Source organism: Hemicordylus capensis, chromosome 3 (assembly GCF_027244095.1).
Source record: "Hemicordylus capensis ecotype Gifberg chromosome 3, rHemCap1.1.pri, whole genome shotgun sequence".
Taxonomy (NCBI): domain Eukaryota; kingdom Metazoa; phylum Chordata; class Lepidosauria; order Squamata; family Cordylidae; genus Hemicordylus; species Hemicordylus capensis.
This window is the reverse complement of record NC_069659.1, coordinates 313,072,840-313,091,876: the sequence shown is the minus strand read 5'-3', so window position 1 is coordinate 313,091,876 and position 19,037 is coordinate 313,072,840. Positions and strand designations below refer to the sequence as shown.

The 19,037-nt window shown below is 42.2% G+C and overlaps 1 protein-coding gene across 7 annotated transcripts in view; it reads left to right on the top strand.

Annotated features, from left to right (window-relative positions):
• Positions 1-19,037, top strand: part of TRIP12 (thyroid hormone receptor interactor 12) — a 167,775-nt gene that overhangs the window by 32,825 nt on the left and 115,913 nt on the right. For 4 of the 7 annotated variants that reach the window (XM_053304643.1, XM_053304642.1, XM_053304640.1 and 1 more), the window contains exon 2: positions 6,228-6,326. The exons of 1 other annotated variant lie outside the window; for it this stretch is intronic. The gene's annotated coding sequence lies outside the window, so the exon portion shown is untranslated. Of the gene's footprint in view, positions 1-4,565; positions 4,698-6,227; positions 6,327-19,037 lie in introns of all 7 variants that reach the window. 2 more of the 7 variants (XM_053304637.1, XM_053304638.1) reach the window with 2 other exon arrangements.

The following is a 19,037-nucleotide window of genomic DNA, read 5'->3' as shown; positions in this document are numbered from 1 at the left end:
TTGTTCCTCACCCAACTCTTAGGCTCCATGATCTCATGCCTGGAGTGCACACCTTGGGCGTGCTGCACTCTCGCCCCTTACAATGGCTCCTCCTTCCTTCCAGGACCAAATCATGACCAAGGCGCACAGGCCAATCACAATTCCTCAGGAGGTCCACATATCCCTCGAGTGGTGGGTATCTCTGAACATGCTTCTATGCCTACCCCTGGCCCCACCAAAGAAGGTAATCATAACCACAGACATGAGCCTGTTGGGTTGGGGAGCACATTGTTGGAACCAGTTTGTCCAGGGCATACGGAGGCCCGAAAGGGCCGGAAATGGTTATTTACCCAGCCGTGGCGGTGATCGGGACGGCCGGCGGGGGGAGAGGGAACCCGCATGGATCCCCCCCGCAGCCTCAGCAAGCCCCCCCTGAAGGGGATAAAGGTACCTATTGTTTTATTTGTTTAAAAAAACCACAAAAATTTGCAGACTGGTTCGGGACCGGGGCAGGGGGCGGTTCGACAGCTGCCATGCTCATACGGAGGCTGGAAAGGGCCAAAAATAGTTATTTACCCGGCCTCGGCAGTGATCAGGACGGCCGGCAGGGGGAGAGGGAACCCACATACACACACACACACACACCCCCGCGGCATTTGACCAGCAAAGTGGCCAAAAGGTACCTATTGTTTAATGTTTTTTAAAAAAAAAATACAAAAAATTCGTGGACTGGCCGGACCAGACCCGGCGGTCTGGTTCCAGTCCGAAGGAACCGGGGGTGGTGGTGGTGGTGGTTCGGTTCGACCCCGTACCAGAACGCCGGAACAGTTTGCACATCCCTAACCTGAGATGCTTCCTGAAGGGAGCCAACAACCTGACTCCCCACCCCCCACCCCCCCATACATAGATACTCCTCCTGGGATCTCAACATTAGGCAATAGCCAGCGATTATGGGAGTTGTAGGCCAATATCTGCAGGAGGGCCAAAGTTGAGCAGCCCCGCCCTAGACACACCAGCATGCCAGTTTTCTTGTTTTTAAAAAAAGCAATATGTATAACTATAAGAGGCCAATTTCAACAAGGTAGATCTTCCTGCTGGCAAAGCAGTCATGCTAACTCAATACCCTGATCACTGTTCCCGATATATAGTCACAAATGTTGTTCATGACAGTTGCAGTGTTCTCAACAAGGTCCTTAATGCTCTCTCACAGGAACCATTTGAACACCTTCATTCAGTTCCCCTGAAGATATTCTCCGTATGAGTGCGGCAGCAGGCATGTGGATAAAGGTGTTCCGGTTGACACAGTATACTTGGACTTCCAAAAAGCTTTTGATCAAGTTCCCCACCAAAGGCTCTTGAGTAAACTTAACAGTCATGGAATAAGGGGACAGGTTCATGTGTGGATCAGTAACTGGTTGAAGGACAGGAAACAGAGTGTAGGAATAAATGGACAGTTTTCACAATGGAGTGAGGTAGGAATTGGGGTTCCCCAGGGATTGGTACTGGGACCAGCGCTCTTTAACTTGTTCATAAACGATCTAGAAGTTGAGGTGACCAGCAAAGTGGCCAAATTTGTAGATGATACTAAACTATTTAGGGTAGTAAAATCCACAACAGATTGTGAGGAACACCAAAAAGATCTCTCCGAACTGGGGGACTGAGCGACAAAATGGCAAATGTGGTTCAATGTAAGCAAGTGTAAAGTGATGCACATTGGGGCAAAAAACACCAACTTCACATATACGCTGATGGGATCTGAGCTGTAGGTGACTGAGCAGGAGAGAGTCCTTGGGGTCGTGGTGGACAGCTCATTGGAAGCGCGCAGTAGCTGTGAAAAAGGCTAATTCCATGCTAGGAATCATTAGGAGGGGGATTGAAAATAAAAATGCTAATATTATAATGCCCTTATACAAATCTATGGTGCAGCCACATCTGGAGTACTGCGTACAGCTTTGGCCACTGTATCTTAAGAAGGATATTGTAGAACTGGAAAAGGTGTAGAAAATGATCAGGGGCTTGGAGCACCTGCCTTATGAGGCTAGGTTACAGCATCTGGGGCTCTTTACCTTGGGAAAGAGGTGACTAAGGGGAGACATGATCGAAGTGTATAAAATTATGCATGGAGTGGAGAGGGTAAACAGAAATTTTTCTCCCTCTCATAACACTAGAACCAGAGGCCATCCCATGAAACTGAAGGTTGGGAAATTTAGGACCGACAAGTGGAAATACTTTTTCACACAGCACATAACTAACGTATGGAATTCCTTGCCATGCGATGTGGTGATGACCACCAGCTTGGATGGCATTAAAAGGGGCTTAGACAGATTCATAGAGGACAGGTCTATCTAGTCTGATGGCTGTGGGACATCTCCAGCCTCAGAGGCATGATGCCTCTCAGTACCGGTTGCAGGGGAGCAACATCAGGAGAGAGGGCATGCACATAGCTCTTGCCTGTGGGCTCCCCAAGGCATCTGGTGGGCCACTATGTGAAACCAGATGCTGGACTAGATGGGCCTTGTGTCTGATCTAGCAGGGCTGTTCTTATGTTATGTTCGTGTGAGTGCTCTAGTTGATGCAAGACTTGATCCAAATCTGAATGACAATTCCTTTTCTTTGGGCATGGATGCTTTTGGCTTGGGGAACTGCTGGGGGTGAGTAGGTGAACAAGATCACATTTTAAAAACCAGGCCCTGCTCTGCCCCTTACTTTGCCTGAGGCAATGGCCTTACTGATGGACAGGGGTCAAGAAATGTTGGTGCTGTTCACCAGCCAGACAAAAATTTTAGTCATCAAGCTATGTTGGTATGCTAATCATCAAGATTTTTTTCCGCTCGTGTATCATTTTTCACTCATCATAGACAAGTAGACTAATGGATTTCCTGACCCCTGGTGATGGATAAAGTAATGGGATCATGGAAAAGACTAGAACTTGTTCTGCTGTCAAATCTGTGCCTCTGACTAGTCTATATGTACTACCTAATAGCAGGTGTCCTGTCATTTTTATTTAAAAAACCCCCAATATTCTCTTACACCCTAACGTTTTGCCAAGAAATGGAGCTTGGAGAGGAAAGTATGCAGATGCAGAATGGCTTGGATCTCAATTGTTTGCACCTCAGTCTGTAGGGGTTAAGTGAAGGTGCTGCAAGTTGTGATACAGTTGAGGAAATAAATGTGCTGACACTAGTGTCAGTGGGTTATTTATCTTCTTCCGAGGGACACCTTCTGTAAAGCAACACTTGAAACAGAAGTTATGCCCATGGTCCCTCTGCAATAAACAGGCCCTTGGGTCACAGTTTACTTTTTAAACAAAAACAGTCAGTTTGCAACATTATCTCATTCTAGCAGGACTTGGAGAATCAAGCCTTGGGAATAGGGGTTAGCTTCTGTTGCTGTTGAATTGTCTGGGACAAAGCGGATGAGATGGGGCACAGCGGAGGGTCAACATAAATGTCTCAGGTAACAGTTACCAGGGGCAACTTGCAGCCTTAGTTGGCCCCTACTAAAGTCCGCACTACAGTTGTAGCAATGGCCTTTCTCTCCTCTTCCCCCAAACCAGGAGCAGTGACTGGAAGGTGTGCTGATGGGAAGTCCCCTATCCCTAATACAGGCTGTGGCAGTAAGCTTTCCATAATGGAAGCTTTCACTACTATACCTTTCTGTGGAAACTTGCTATTCCTAAAAATGTATTGTTTAATAAAATAGAAAACCAGAAGAAAGGATTATTTTCAAAGTTGTAATTAACATGTATGGTGACGTGGGGGGCGGGGGGGCGGGGCGGGAGAGAGAACAACTTTCTTGCAAGCATGCACATGCACACTACATACTTGCATATGCTTTCTTTGGTTTCTACTGCTGTATTTTAGTAACTCTGTTAATTTTTAAGTTGCACAAGAAACAGTTATGTTATAAACCTCTCTGGAAATTCCAGGATTGTCAAGTAGAGTATTAAATGTCCAAAACTAATATATGAAAAAAAAATCCAATCCCAAATTTATTAATTCCTCTAAATGACAGTGAAACTGAAGGTGCCTTCACTGAATGTTCGGCTCTGTTGAAGTAGATTTGTACACACCAGCGACATATTATGCACAACTCTTAGTGTGTGCTAAAACTGTTAACAGTTTTTTCAGTGCCTTTTACAAAAGTAGTTGAAAGAACGGAAAGAAACAATGTTATCTGTGCTATGGTGTTGCCATGTCTTAAATACCCTGTTTCCCCGAAAGTAAGACCTACCCCGAAAGTAAGACCTAGCAGTAATTTCTGATGTACCGCTAATTGCCCTAGTGCATTTTGGGGGGCTAAAATTAATATAAGACACTGTCTTATTTTCGGGGAAACACGGTATTACAAGTGTTCAAATAAAACCTTTCACTTGAACTGCATTAAGTGTGTGTGACACTTTTCTTGTAACAAAATATTACCACTCGTAATATGAGTGAAAATGTTGGGTGAAAATGTTTGCAATATTTATATCATGCCTTGACAAATTTTCTTCGGATCTTGGAGCTAGACAACTAACATTAATGGACTTAGTGATGGACATTGTCCAGGGTGGGAAGGGTAAATGCACTTTATCTCCTTTGCAGGTGACATACTTAAACAGCAATAAGGCTGCCTGGGACAAATATTAAATACTACTTCTGTCTATCACAGTCAGGAGGACTAATGACAACGCACTCATCTGAAGGGGAGAGGGGCAGATTTGACTAAGGATAAAGGTGATCTCACATCTTCTTAACAACTTAAGTTTTATAAATATCTTATTTTGAAAGTAAATTACTTAAGCATGCTCTCCTAAAAAAGCTATAGCTCTCTATCTACCTACACTCACCCACCACCCCATCCAGCCATCATAAAGGTGGAAGAAATGCCATTTCTGTCCCTGAGGAAAGTATGCAAATCTGTCTCAGCTTAATGTATGCTAGGTAGAGTTAAAAATAACAAATTTACTTGAGTAAGACATCACTCGGCACGTTCTGATGCTGCTATTGCCATTGCTGCCACTGCCGGTCCTGTTTTGTGCATCCTGTGACCCATTGTTGCCTTTTCTTTGGTGGGGGAAAACAGGAACATTTGGTGCTGGGGAGATGGCGGTGGCAATGAGTGGGCCCTCTCAAAGAGAGAGGTCCTGGGCAGGACTCCAATCCCCAGAAACCTGTGCATTTCCCCAGTAGCTCACGGGCATCCCAGGGAGGAGCTGTGTGCTACCTGACTGTTCCCACCTCAAACTTCTGAGGAACTCTGTGCTGCCCAGTCATTGCTGCCGTAGTGCTAGGTAGCAAATTAAAGGGCCCCCACCACCAGGATACTACTTGGGCACTTGACCCTCATTCTACTGCCTCCTGGTGTGGGGTGGGGGCAAGAATTCCGACATGACCAAAGTGCATGTGTCTAATAAATATTAGGGCTGTTGCATTTTTTTTTTAAAAATAGATGATCATATAAACTTTAGTTTCAAATTATATCATCTGGCTAGAAACAATAGTTGTGAACCAAGAAGCATGGTTTGGTGTTTAGATGAAGTATGAGGTTTATATACCTAAGTGGTGGTCTCTCTTGTGGGAGGGAGATAGAAGAATACCTTTCCTCTATTGATGACATTTGCTATCTGCAGTCTTGAAGAACTTGTATTAAAAATAAGACTCAATATGTCCTGATATTTTGGAGCACCTACTTAGTCATATTATTTTAATCAATTTAATCTGATTAAACATGGATAAATCTTATTAAGTTATTGCAAGGTATCTCTTAAATAAGTAAAATTAGGTAGTGAGATGTCCCTTTATCTGAGTGTGCTAGGAACATATCAACTGAACAACACACACTCTTGCAACTAGAACAGTATTTCCATTTTTGAGCACACATGGTCTAATTAAGGAAACAACTTTTTCTTGGCATAAAGTGTTAAACTCAGATTGTGCTTTGAAAAGGTGTTAAGTTGAATTAACCCAAAGTTACATTTTCCCATTGATCTGATACACAAGGTAATGCCTGCACTAACTTTTTAAAATCCTTTGATGATAAATAGCACTGCAAAGTTTTTAAAAAAGAATTTAGAATGGAATAATATATGACAACTCACAACTGACATGTTCTCTGTGGGTTTATCAACTTAGTTTGATCATGTGCCCTGGCAAATTAAGTTAACTTTCATGTTCAAGACCATGTATGCAATGTTGTCACTTGTTGTTCTGCTTTACTCTGCCACTCAAAACTCTGCCTCTCTCTCTCTCTCTCCCTCTCTCCAGGTTTTTATCTGCATCCAGATTATTGGCTGTCTGCTTGGCAAACTGTAGTTTTTAATCCATTACAACTACTTCTCACTTATGCTTGAGTGGCAACTTTCAGTAAGTTGGTCTCTGTAGAATTCTACCTTGGGAACCGTCCTAGGTAGAAATGTGACTTTATAAAGTGAAAAAAGGATTTTAATAGCATTATGCAGTATTGCCAGCTGATATCTTTGGTACAGTCTTTTGGCTTATATTTCTTAATCTAAGTAAAAGACAGCGGTGTTCCCAGCTGATGTAGGAATAGGCCCTCTATTGATCACAGAGAAACTGAATGTGGTGTTGGTTTTTAGTTTAATCCATATGAAACTGCCTTCACTATTGCTTTCACTTTGAGCCTTTAGATCAGGGGTGCACAATTCAAATGCCCTGTGCATTGAAACCGACTGTGACTTTGTGTGTGAAGGGCCGAGGTCAATTTTTAGGGCATTGATTATTAAAGTAACTTAATTAATTTAATTAAAATCAAATTAAAATGAATGTAATTGAAATTTAACATTTGAAGTTCTGGCAGGCCAAGATTTAAATTAAATTAAATTAAAATTTAATTTAAATACATTAAATATAAAAATACAATACAATCTGTACAAAATACACAATGATAAAATGCTTTGCTCTTCCTTTCTACCTCCGCCACCACAAGGTTTGGCAACATTCAGTTCTCCGAAAAAGGGAGACAAGACGGGTCTGGGGTGGCATCTTGGGGGTGGGGCCATCTTGGAGTAATCAGGAGCCTGAATAGCAATGCATTTATTATTATTATTATTATTATTATTATTATTATTATTATTATTATTTATTATTATTAATTCAATTTCTATAACGCCCTTCCAGAAATGGCTCAGGGTGGTTTACAAAGAGAAATAACAAACAATAAGATGGCTCCCTGTCCCCAAAGGGCTCACACTCTGAAAAGAAACATAACACACACCAGCAACAGTCACTGGAAGTACTGTGCTGGGGGAAGTACTGTACATTTGTTTAAAAACACAAAAAATACAGCCAAAGCTCCATAGATTCACACATCTTTGTAGTTCACAAATCAACTTTAAAATATTGCATTTGTAAGAGAAAATAATATAAGCCCCTGGGATTTCACACAGCTTATTCACACAAATCATCCCACTTAAATCTACAGGAAAAATTAAGATGTTTTTCTCAATTTCTGATTAAAATTACACTTTGATCATTCACACACTTTCTGATGCTTGACAACAAACCCCACAAGTACGGAAGTCGAGAGAAAGGGGAAGGGGGAGGCTTGACCAAAAAGAGAGGGAAAGGCAATGGGGCTGGCTTGATGAGGGAGGAAAAGAAAGGGAGAAAAAGGGGCTGGGGCTGGTTTGAGGAGGTGGAGAGAGAGAAAGAGGGAAAGGGGATGGCTTGACAAGGTCAGGAAAACACTGTTGGGTCGGGTCCTCAAAAAATCTTGCAAAAGCCAAATCTTCTGGAAGCTGCCAAAGAGGAGGGGGTGAGGGCAAGCCTCGTTCACCACCTGCCAGTGTTCCCCCTAACAGGAATTCCCAGATGTTGTTGTCTACTATTCCCAGAATCCCCAGCTGCAGTGTCTTTTGCTTGGGGATGATGGGAGTTGCAGTCAACAACATCTGGGAATCCCTGTTAGAAGGAAGGATGCCCTGTTTAGGATGCCTCTGAGTACCAGTTGCAGGGGAGTGACAGCAGGGGAGAGGGCATGCCCTCAACTCCTGCCTGTGGCTTCCAGCGGCATCTTGTGGGCCATTGTGCAAAACAGGATGCTGGACTAGATGGGTCTTGGGCCTGATCCAGCAGGGCTGTTCTTATGTTCTTAAGGAACATTTCCACCTGCTCAGGGAGAGTGCTCCCTCTAGGCAGGTTGGTGTGGAAACAGCCCAGAAGGGGAGCTGTTTGGGAGAGTAGTTGGGGAGGGGGCAGTAAGGATGCTTCACAGGGCTCACTTTCTCCCCACTTGCTTCTCCACTTCCTTCTCTGCCATCTCCCAAGCCCCTTGGCTGAAGATGAAAAGGTGCATGTGCAGCCTTTTTTTTTTTTTTTTGCACCAGGCCTTTCCCTGCTGCTTGCCTCCCATACTCTCTATGGGGCTCGCTTTCTTCCCGCTTACTTCTGGCCATTCCATGTTGCTGCCCTCCACGGGGCTTGCTTTCTTCCTGCTTGCTTTTGACTGGCAGCTCTCAAACCCTTCAGCTGCTGTCGGGGCCAGGAGCTTTCTGAAAATGACTCAGGTGCACTCTAAAGGAGATATAGGGCACATGAGTGCTCTGAATTAGGACACGCATGCACCTGTGAAGGGCAGCAGCAGGGAAGCGGGCCAAGAAAAAAGCCTCGCGGGCTGGATGTGGCCCACAGGCTGTATGTTGTGCAGTGCTGCTTTAGATAATTGGGTGAAAAGGCGGTTTAAGGAAATTCTAATTTTTATGTTACCTTACAATAGTTGGCACAGTTGATTATTCGTATTTAATATACTGCCCTGTTCTTTCCCCACCCCATGTTTTGGTGCAAGATGGCATGGATAAAATATTCTTAAACTGGGGTGCATGGTCTACTTCTTGGTCACTTGGTGGTTATTGCAATTGTGACCAAAATAAAAGATGAAAATGCTGAGAGCCGGCTTATGATCATGTGTAAGGATAGCATCTGTGAGCTGGGATGTCCCTAATTCAGATATTTTCTCTCCCTCGAACTTACTATGTGCTTTGGCCAAGTCATTCTTTCCCAGCTCACCCTTGTTGGACTTGTCATAGGGGTATTTATAAGTGTTACTGTAATCATGTACATAATTCTTTGAAATGATTATATAGAAGTTTTTTTCTATAGCAAATGGTAACACATGCTCACTTGCAAGATGGTAACGTAGGCTTGCAAATAGGTCTGCAAAATTTATAAGCTCACACTTTACGAGCTTAACTGCCCACATATGTGGATTTCTTAAAAACAACAGCCACCTGCTAACTGAGCAAAGAGGCATCTTTTTAGTGGTGATTCTCTTTGTTTAGCTAGGGGGAGAGCAACTGCCCCTATCCAACCCCAGCAGAGCATCCGTCCAGTGGCTGTTGCTGGTGTCAACCTTATGTTTCTTGTTAGATTGTGAGCCCTTTGGGGACAGGAAAGGTTGTGCCATCGAGTCAGTGTCGACTCCTGGTGACCACAAAGCCGTATGGTTTTCTTGGTAGAATACAGGAGTGGTTTACCATTGCCTTCTCCTGCACAGTATGAAATGATGCCTTTCAGCACCTTGCTATATCGCTGCTGCCTGATATAGGAATTTCCCATATTCTGGGAAACACACCAGTGGGGATTCGAACCAACAGCCTCCTGCTCTCTAGGCAGGTTGCTTCTCCGCCATTAGGTGGGGACCATCTTAATTGTGTATTATTTATTTTTCTATGTAAACCACTTTGAGAACTTTGGTTGAAGAGTGGTATATAAATATTTGTCATCGTAGTAGTAATGTAATTAAGAAGTAATAGTATAAAATCAGCTGTTTTATACCATTATAAAACAGTGTTTAGAGATTAGGAATGGAAGTGTTTAGAGATTAGGAATGGAAGGCAGAACCAGAAGCAGTGGAGTGGGGGGAAATAATATTTCTAGCTTGAAGAAACTTCTAAGAAGGAACTCTTTGTTTCTCCCAAAAGGCCAACGATGAAGGAAGTGCCCCAAGCTACTTGTGCAACTTGATCCTTTGCATACTTACCTGGGAGTAAGCTCTACTGAATGTGTTTTGTTAAATGATAGAATATCATGTGCATATATTTTGACTGTTAGGTTAGTTTTGTTAAAATCTGCCTTAATCTTGGCTAGCTGTTCTTGTCCTAAAATAAACTTTGTTACTTGGCCCTTCTGCCTCCAAAATGTCAGATATCAGACACTTGCACATGTTCATAAATATCATGTGTACTCTGCTGATGTAATTTCAGTATCATACTCATGCATAAACTAAATAAGTAGGAATCTTCAACTGTGCTATCTCCTCTGAAGAAGTTACTTGCAGAAGGTGGGTGTGTGAGCTTGACCCAGAAATAGACAATTAGAGAAATATTTTGTGGGTCTGAATACTTTTATTTTTTATTTTTTTACATTTATATCCCACTCTTCCTCTGAATCACTCAGAGCAGTATACATGATGTAATGCTTATATGATAAATGTACTACAGTTTATGGGGCATCTGCCAGTAAAGTGTAGCCTTTCCTTTGTTGCCAGAAAGAGGGTTTATGTAATGTGTGGCTGGATAAATGTTGCAAAGCCCTGGTGCCAGCAAAAAACAAGCTGTTCAGAGTTGCTGAGGACAGTTTTACACTTTGTGACACAAGATATATCTTGATGTTTCTGTATTCTTGCTGTTTGGTAAACCACTTGTTCTGTGATGTTTGAAGTATACCTCTGTTTATCAAACTCTAGAGAAGCAAACTCTTATGAGCATCCTGGAAACATCTAGTAAACAGTTAATTAGAGGCAGATTTTTGATGTGATCTGTAAAAGTTGGAAAAGTATACATATTTAACTTAGGACAGATTCTCCCATTACTATAGTCTACTCGAAACAAAAACATTAAAATACAAAGCACAAGTCCTGTAAGTGTGAAAGGATGCATGTTGGAATTTAGAAGGGTTTAAAGCTGAGAATAATGATCAAAGTAGCAGGACACTGTGCTGTGGCTCAGAAGTTGATTTCCAACCACGTTGCCAGTCAGAATTTGCTCTTTTTTGTCACACATTTGTTCCCATCTTTCTGTGGTTGAATGGCAACTGGAGCATGCCACTGACATCTGAATAAGGTTCAAGTTAAGTCTGTCTTGGAGTATGGGGGGAAAGCATCTTTTCTGAGTGCTTCTATATAAGCTGCTCAAGTTATTCTCCCCACTGCCACAAGCACACAGGCCAGCATATTTTTGTTCTAAAAAACAAATAGGATTAGGGTAAAATAAATATTGCATTCCAGAGCCTGAAAACATTCTAGGCTTGCTTGAGCAAGCTTGGAAACAGTGGTAGTTTAGAAAGACCTAATCACGTGAGGTTTTTCTTCTCACCATTTTGTTTCCCCTTTGTAGTAGTTTGGGTTTGGGGTATTCTACATGATAAATTCATTTTGTTCATCTTTCTGTGATTTCTGCTATCAGATAATCCGATAACAATTGCAGAATCTAATTGGCATTTCAGCTTCTATTTTAAAATACAGCAGTTAAACTTGTTCCACCATGGAGGGTTATTTTCAAAAGTATAGGTGGCATGCAAAAGGCTCCTGTGCTGCAAGGGGCTAATGGCAGTACCAAAAATGATACTTTTGGTTCAACAAAAGCTTTTGATCTAGCACAGTGTAACTAATGAGTGGCATGTATGCAAACCACTTGAAGGCAATAAAATTGTGTAGGTATCAGACATCATCTTGTCCACTTAAACATAATATAAAAGCAAATATCTAGCTTGAGTTTCAGAAGTCAGTTTGCATAGTTAAGACAATAACAGGAACCTGCAGGATAATTAAACAATTTGAGACTTGGAAAATGGCTCTTTCATAATAGCAATTAAATAGGAACACAGGAAGCTGCCATATACTGAGTCAGACCATTAGTCTATCTAGCTCAGTATTGTCTTCACAGAATGGCAGCGGCTTCTCCAAGGTTGCAGGCAGGAATCTCTCTCAGCCCTACCTTGGAGAAACCATGGAGGGAACTTGAAACCTTCTTCTCTTCCTAGAGCGGCTCCATCCCCTGAGGGGAATATCTTACAGTACTCATACATAGTCTCCAATTCATATGCAACCAGGGCAGACTCTGCTTAGCTAAGGGGACAAGTCATGCTTTCTACCACAAGACCAGCTCTTCTCGCCAATGTTCTAAATGTTCTAAAAGGTCTTAAAGCACTAATACACTACTTAGACAACTAGAAAGTTGAATTTGACAGGAAATGGCTGGTGGAGGTGTGGGCATGTAGCATCCAGTGTCTGTTGCTGGCATGTCATGTGCCTTCCTCTCATCGCTACTCTACAGAAATTCTGAGTTACCCTAAAAACTGTTGCTGAGAATTAAGACACCTTTATCAATAGTATAGGGTCCTGTGCCAGAGGCTGCAAAGGTGGTAAGAGGGACTATCCAGGAATCGCTAGTGGAGGTAGTTATAGTTTCCAAATACTCCTCTCCCCCTTCATTATATTCCTGAAGAGGTCTAAATCCTCGGCAAGAGGGTGCATGCTACAGGAGCTGTAATAGGGAGGAAGGGCTAGGGAAAATATCTTACATGTACATCAGTGGAGCCCTGGATGCTACCCTGTATGTCTGCTAGGGATGTGCACAAAACTATTTCCCTCCACCCTGTTCAGTTTTGGGCCTGGTCAAACCGGACTAGGTTTGCGTTTGACCAGAGCCAATTCAAACCAGCTTGGAGCTATAGTGGTAAAAGGCAATCCAGTGAGGATATCCCTTTTAAAATTAAAGCGGCTTGTTGTTTCACCCAGCACAGTACCTCCAGTGACTATTGCTGGTGTCTATCTTATGTTTCTTTTTAGATTTGTGAGTTCTTAAGGGACAGGGATCCATCTTCTCATTTTTTTTTATTTCTCTATGTAAACTGTTTTGGAAACTTTTGTTGAAAAGCAGTATATAAATGTTGTAAATAACTACTTATAAGTAAGAGCTACTCCCAGAGTAAGCAGGGCTGGCAGTGGCCTGATTTAGGCTTCTGCACATGGAGACCATTTGAGTGATCTTTATGCATGTGTGGAGGTCGTTAAGCCTCCCTTGTGCAAGGAGGCCTGAACTGGGCTGCCGTCAGCCCAACCTACTCTGGAGGAGGCTGGCTGCTGCCTCTCCGTCCCTCCCCCGGTGGCTGCAGCTGCCAGCACTTGTAAGTAGTTACTTACTTCCCGCTTGTGCACTCTACCCTTAGGCATTTGCTGGTCAATGACCGAATAAACTTATAACTTATAACCCTTAGGCAACCCCCGCCAACCTTTTGCTGGTAAAGGGGAATCCTCACCAGATTCCTCTTTAGCAGTACAGCTCTGAGCTGGCTTGGTTTGGATTGGGCCTGGTTCGACCCCGAACCTATTGAGCCCGGTTTGAACAGAGCCGGCTTGCACACCCCTAGTATCTGCTCTAATAATGTATTTTGTATGAAAACCTACTGTCAAAATGATTCAGGACACTTGCATTGTGGGCTATATGCATTTTGATGTTTTGGTGTATTTTTGCAATTCATTGAATGGTCTGTAACCCTATTTAAAAGCATTATTTTCAGAGTGTTACAAAATGGTGAAGCTCTTGTGTTAAACTGTAGACTGAAATGATATGTATGTTTTTATTTCATATGATGTGATTCACTGGTTGCCAGTTGAAGGGGAGCAGTGGCATGAAAAGGGGCATGCCTTCATCCCATGTTCTGGGCTTCTTGGAGGCATCAGGGGAGAAACCAGGGAGTGGGAAATGGGGTGCTGGACTAGCTGGAACTTGGGCCTGATCCAGTAAGGCGGCTCTTATATAATGACTGTAGTTTGAAACAAAATCTGGTGTATATGTTATATGCATCATGTCCAGTGTACTTTACTCAGAACCTTACTATTGTGTTCAGTTAGTGAAATGTTGGGGGGGAAATCATTGGTTGAAGAGAGCAATGGTCTCTCCACTCCAAGCCACTCCGGAGATGCTGTTTCTGTGCTTGCACAGTGTCTGGAGGCTGTCAGGGTCTGGATGGGCCAAAACAGGCTCCAACTTAATCCCACCAAGACTGAGTTGATTTTGCTTACTTCTTGACTGGCCAATTGTCGAGTCTGAGTCTCTCTCTCTCTGGACAGGGTTGCGCTGTCCCTCGAGGTGGTCTGCGACTTGGGGGTCCTCTCGGACTCACAGCTCCTGCTTGAGCAGCAGGTGGAGGCTGTAGCCAGAGGTGCCTTTGCCCAGCTTCGGCAGGACCTGGCAATGGTAACTCATGTCCTTGTCATCTCTTGTTTGGATTACTGTAAAGCACTCTACCTGGGGTTGCCTTTGAAGACGACCCAGAAACTTCAGTTGGTCCAGAATGTGGCAACCCGCCTGCTTAAAGGCACTAGAAGATAGTGTTACAACTCTCCTGCTGTCACTGCACTGGCTTCCTATTTGCTTCCAGGACTAATTTGAAGTGTTTCAAAGTGCTGGTTCTTACCTTTAAAATCCTTCAGGGCTTAGCACCTGTTTACTTTCAGGACCGCCTCTCCTGGCCAGTCCTGTCCTGTGAAATCTTCTCAGGTTGCCCTTCTTTCAGTCCCTGGTCTTAGGGAGGTCCATAGTACTATGGCCCATTGAAGGTCTTTTTCTGTTGCTGCCCCTTCACTCTGGAACTCTCCCCGCCCCACCCAGATTCAGTCTACCTCCTCCCCTTCAGCCTTTAAAATCTTATTGAAGACATTTCTGCAAGGCATTTGCCCTTTAAATTCTTAAAAAAAATAATAATAATCTCAGATGTTGTTGTTATTTTGTACACTGCCCAGAGTCTGTGGATTGGGCAGTGTAGCAAATATTCTAATAAATAAATAAACTAAAAATAAAATAAATAAATATTGTTGAGATATTAGAACCTACTGAGGAAACTTTGAGGCCACTTGTTCAGATGGCATCACACATCCAGCAAGAAGGAGAAATAGATATGCAAATCATTCAAATAAATGCTAGAACCACAAGAACAGAACAACCTTTCTTTCATGTGATGTAGAAGTGCCCTATGTTAAACTCTTGGTTTTTAGAGTATTAACTACATAGCTCCTATTACTTGCTGTATTATCCAAAACCTTAATGTCTGTTAGGGACCAATACAAATGTAATATCAGTTTGACTGTTCTAGGACTGAGAGATTAGAGTGGGCTCTGGTGAGTTCTAAGAGCCATGTTTGGAGCAGTGCTTTGTTTATAACAATGGCTAATTTTGGGCAGATGCAATACCTAATCATGATAAAGAAGTGGGGGAGTGTTTGTGTGTGTGTGTGTGTGTGTGTGTGTGTGTGTGTTGTGGGAGTGGCTCATGAAACTTTTGTAGCTTGTTCTGTCTTCTAATATCCTAGCTTTTTCACCAAAACCATGGACAGAGTAAACCGTAATTTGTCAGGTTCAGGTGCAACAGCAAACCTGCAGGTTGTTATAGAAACAAAAAATGCTGTCAGTAGGCCTGAGGCTCACTAAACCATATCTTGGTCATGTTCTGCCGTGTGTCTGAACCCACACATTATCTGCTACTATCTGTATTTTATTGCTGCTCTGATGAATTCTCTGTAAAGGTGTTTACTGTGATCTGGCAACTGCTCTTTTGTTAAATCATTGTATTTTGTATATTGTTATACATGTAAATCAAAGCAACTAACAATATACAAAATACAATGAATGCATGTTAAGAACAGTGGGATAAACATCTTTTTAAATAAAGGAAAGAAGCTAACTGCAGTGTGTGTGTGTGAGAGAGAGAGATTTGAAGTGACATTTGTTACACATTATGTAGTCATAGATTCCATTGATAACTATATAACATGCTACCAGCATATGTTTGATAATTGAAACATTAAAGGAATGTAAAAAGGACTATCTCTTGCCTTGATTATTGTAACTGTCTGTCTTGTCCTTCCCTTGTTGCACATCACTCCTTTCACCTCTATCTAGAAATCTGCTTCCAAAAATAATTCACTTGTCTCATCATTTGGACCATGTGATGCCCCTTCTCAAATCCCTACACTGACTTCCCATTTCGTTGCTCAGTAGCATCTGATTCTGTCTTCTCCCTCGCCTTGCTCCGCTATACCTGTCTGCTAAGTTATTTCAGCACTTACATCATTCAACTGCTTTAAGTTCTCCTGCTTCTTATGACTTCCCATTTTCCTTGTTGCTGCCTGTGCTTTGAGCTTCCTTGCAGAACACTTGCTATCACTTGCCCTTCAAAACTGACCTTTTTTGTGAAATATCAAGTCTTATTCCTCGTCACCAACTGAAACTAAGCCTAAGTACGTACAGTAGCATTTGTAGACATTTTTGGCTCTGCTTTGTTCCATCTTCCCCATCTTTGATAAATGATATAAGTTACTCTCTGCTGGGACTGGTATTTTTGCTTAGGTTGTTCTATAAGCACTATGTGCACTCTTCTTACTTACCACCTGTGCATTGGAGAAAAATTTGCATGCTGTGTCCAAAAACTTTGGGTGCAGTCATAAGCAAAATAGGCTTGGTAGCTTAGTTCCAGTGTTATAAATTATTTATATATGACCTAGTATAGTTAATGCAATACTGCAGACAGTTTTCTGTAGCTAGACGTTATACAGGCATCAGGCTTGAAATATCTTTCAAAAGACACTGGCAATGCAGTTTGGGCTTTTACTCCAATATTACTGACAAAGTAATATTGGAAGTTTGCAGCAGTCTCTGAATCATCTTCTGAATTTACTGACAGTAAAAGATACAAAACTGTGGACTCCTAAGCTGCTTGAAAATTTGTGAAGTCATTCATTTTTTTAAAAAAATGTTGGACAGCTTTAGAAGCTATTAATAGATGAGGTTGAAGCTTGGCATTTATGATTAACTTGTGCTACGAAGAAATTGTATACCTTCATGAAGTCTCATAGCATTTACAGTTTCTGAGCTTCTACTTCTGGGAAGTAGCAGCTCAATAATTATAGTGGTTGCAATCCTTACTGGTTTATAACATCTGTTTTGGGATCTTCATGGCTCGTCAATGTTAAAAATGCCAGTGGGTACATGGTCCTTATTCATAGTTATGAATCTCAGATACCCACTCTCTTCTTCATGATTTCTGTGCAGTCACATGCATAGATTCTGTGCCTGCAAAGTATTCTCACTTTTGAAATATTCTAGAGCTTTGCTCAGAGTGTTTTGGTGGGAATACTGTCCCCAGAGTGTCAATACATCGTCTAGTCCCCACCTATTCTACCTCAGCTCTTCCCTGATTACTGTAGTGGATACCATCAGTAATAATCCTTTGACTGGGTTTACCCAGAGTGAGCAAGCAAGCTTGATTGCCTTGTTCTTCTTTCTTAATTTTCAGTTAGCCCTTCTACCCCACCCACCCCCACATTTTACCCCCATTCCTTATCTGGTGTCTCTCTGTCCAGCTGCACCTGTGAGTCTGTAGCAAGTAAGGTCACTTTAAAAGTATGAAGTCTGGGGTTAAACTGCCAACTGTTGATAGGCATAAGCAGTACTTGCTTTGTTTGAGTGAGTAGCACACAGTCCAAATATGCCAATATTGCCAGAATTTTACTAGCCAGACCTGTTGGGACAGTTTGCCAGATCTTCACTCAGTTTGCTCTAAGTATTTTGTTCTTTTGCAAGCACTCCTGAGAGGTCAGTTATGGAGCCAGCATGGTGTAGTGGTTAGAGTGCTGGACTAGGACCGGGGAGACCCGTGTTCAAATCCTCATTCAGCAATGATGCTAGCTGGGTGACTCTGGGCCAGTCACTTCTCTCTCAGCCTAACCTACTTCACAGGGTTGTTGTGAGGAGAAACTTAAGCATGTAGTACACCACTCTGGGCTCCTTGGAGGAAGAGTGGGATATAAAATGTAAATAATAATAATAATAATTATTATTATTCCTATCCTCGAGCCTTTTGCCACTTCATTGGATAATATTGTGAGAAGACAGCTATGATGAACAGCATGTTGCCTTAAATACTGGTGCCATTGTAACAGACTGCTGATCAGTGTTATCTCTAATTTTTTTTCATCTGTGCGGATTGTTTAGTTTTGGGTGGCAGTATCAAGGCAGTGTGTGCGCACATATATTCAGAGTGGGACTTTCCTAATTCATCCTAAGCAGGAATTAAAATTGATTTAGCGGACATCAGAAAAACATGGGAACACACGCATGCCTTAGGAAACACTGCTGTTGATTTTATTTGTTCGTTTAGGTTAGTCAGTTTTGTGTCCTCGTTTTTTACCTCAAGTTTATTTGCACCATTTCTGCATCCAGCTATTTCAACTCATTCTATTCCCTTTGGGGTCAATATACTCTGTCATATGAGCAAGACTGGTGTGATCTGTGTTTTTCTGTCTTTGCAAACTGTTTTATGTTGAGACCATGGAGGACCTAGAATCTTTTGAATGCTGTGAGAACAACACTTTGCAGATAACTGCAGTGGATATATACACAGAATGCTTATATATTTTCAGTTGGGAGGGAAACACAAACACATACTCTTTCTAGTTTTTCAGTTAGACTTTTGTGTCATAATCTATTGGTCAAAGAGGATATAATTCCCAAGAGTTTGAGAAACATAATTAAAACAACAACGTTTATCCTTTATCCCCAGTATACCTCTTCATAATCAAACATTACACCAAAAACAATTTGTGAAAATGGGATTTGAGTTTGAATTAATTTATTATGGTCCAGAAGCAGCAATTAATAGACACACTAAAAATACAGAAATAGCAATATATAGCAAAATGGAAAAATACCAGAAAGTAATTTCTGCAAAAGTGTGAGGGCTTTGGAGCAGGGCTGAGGAAATCACCTAGTCCACTAGTCAGCAACAAGTGAAACACTGTGCCTGATGAGTGAAAAAATTCTGATGGATAACGTACCAATATGAATGTGCTCCCCATGGCACCCTCCCCCTGCCGCCTCTGCTCCTTTTTAGTCTCCTTGAAGTGGCAACACTCATGGCATCCTCAAGGAATGAGAACTGAAATAGCCGTGAATAGCAGCTACTCCAGCTAATGGAACATGTGGAGGAAATAAAGCAGTGGGTGGAGTAGCTGGGAAAAAACTCCCCACTTCACAGGATGAGGCACAGCTTCTTGCTCTCT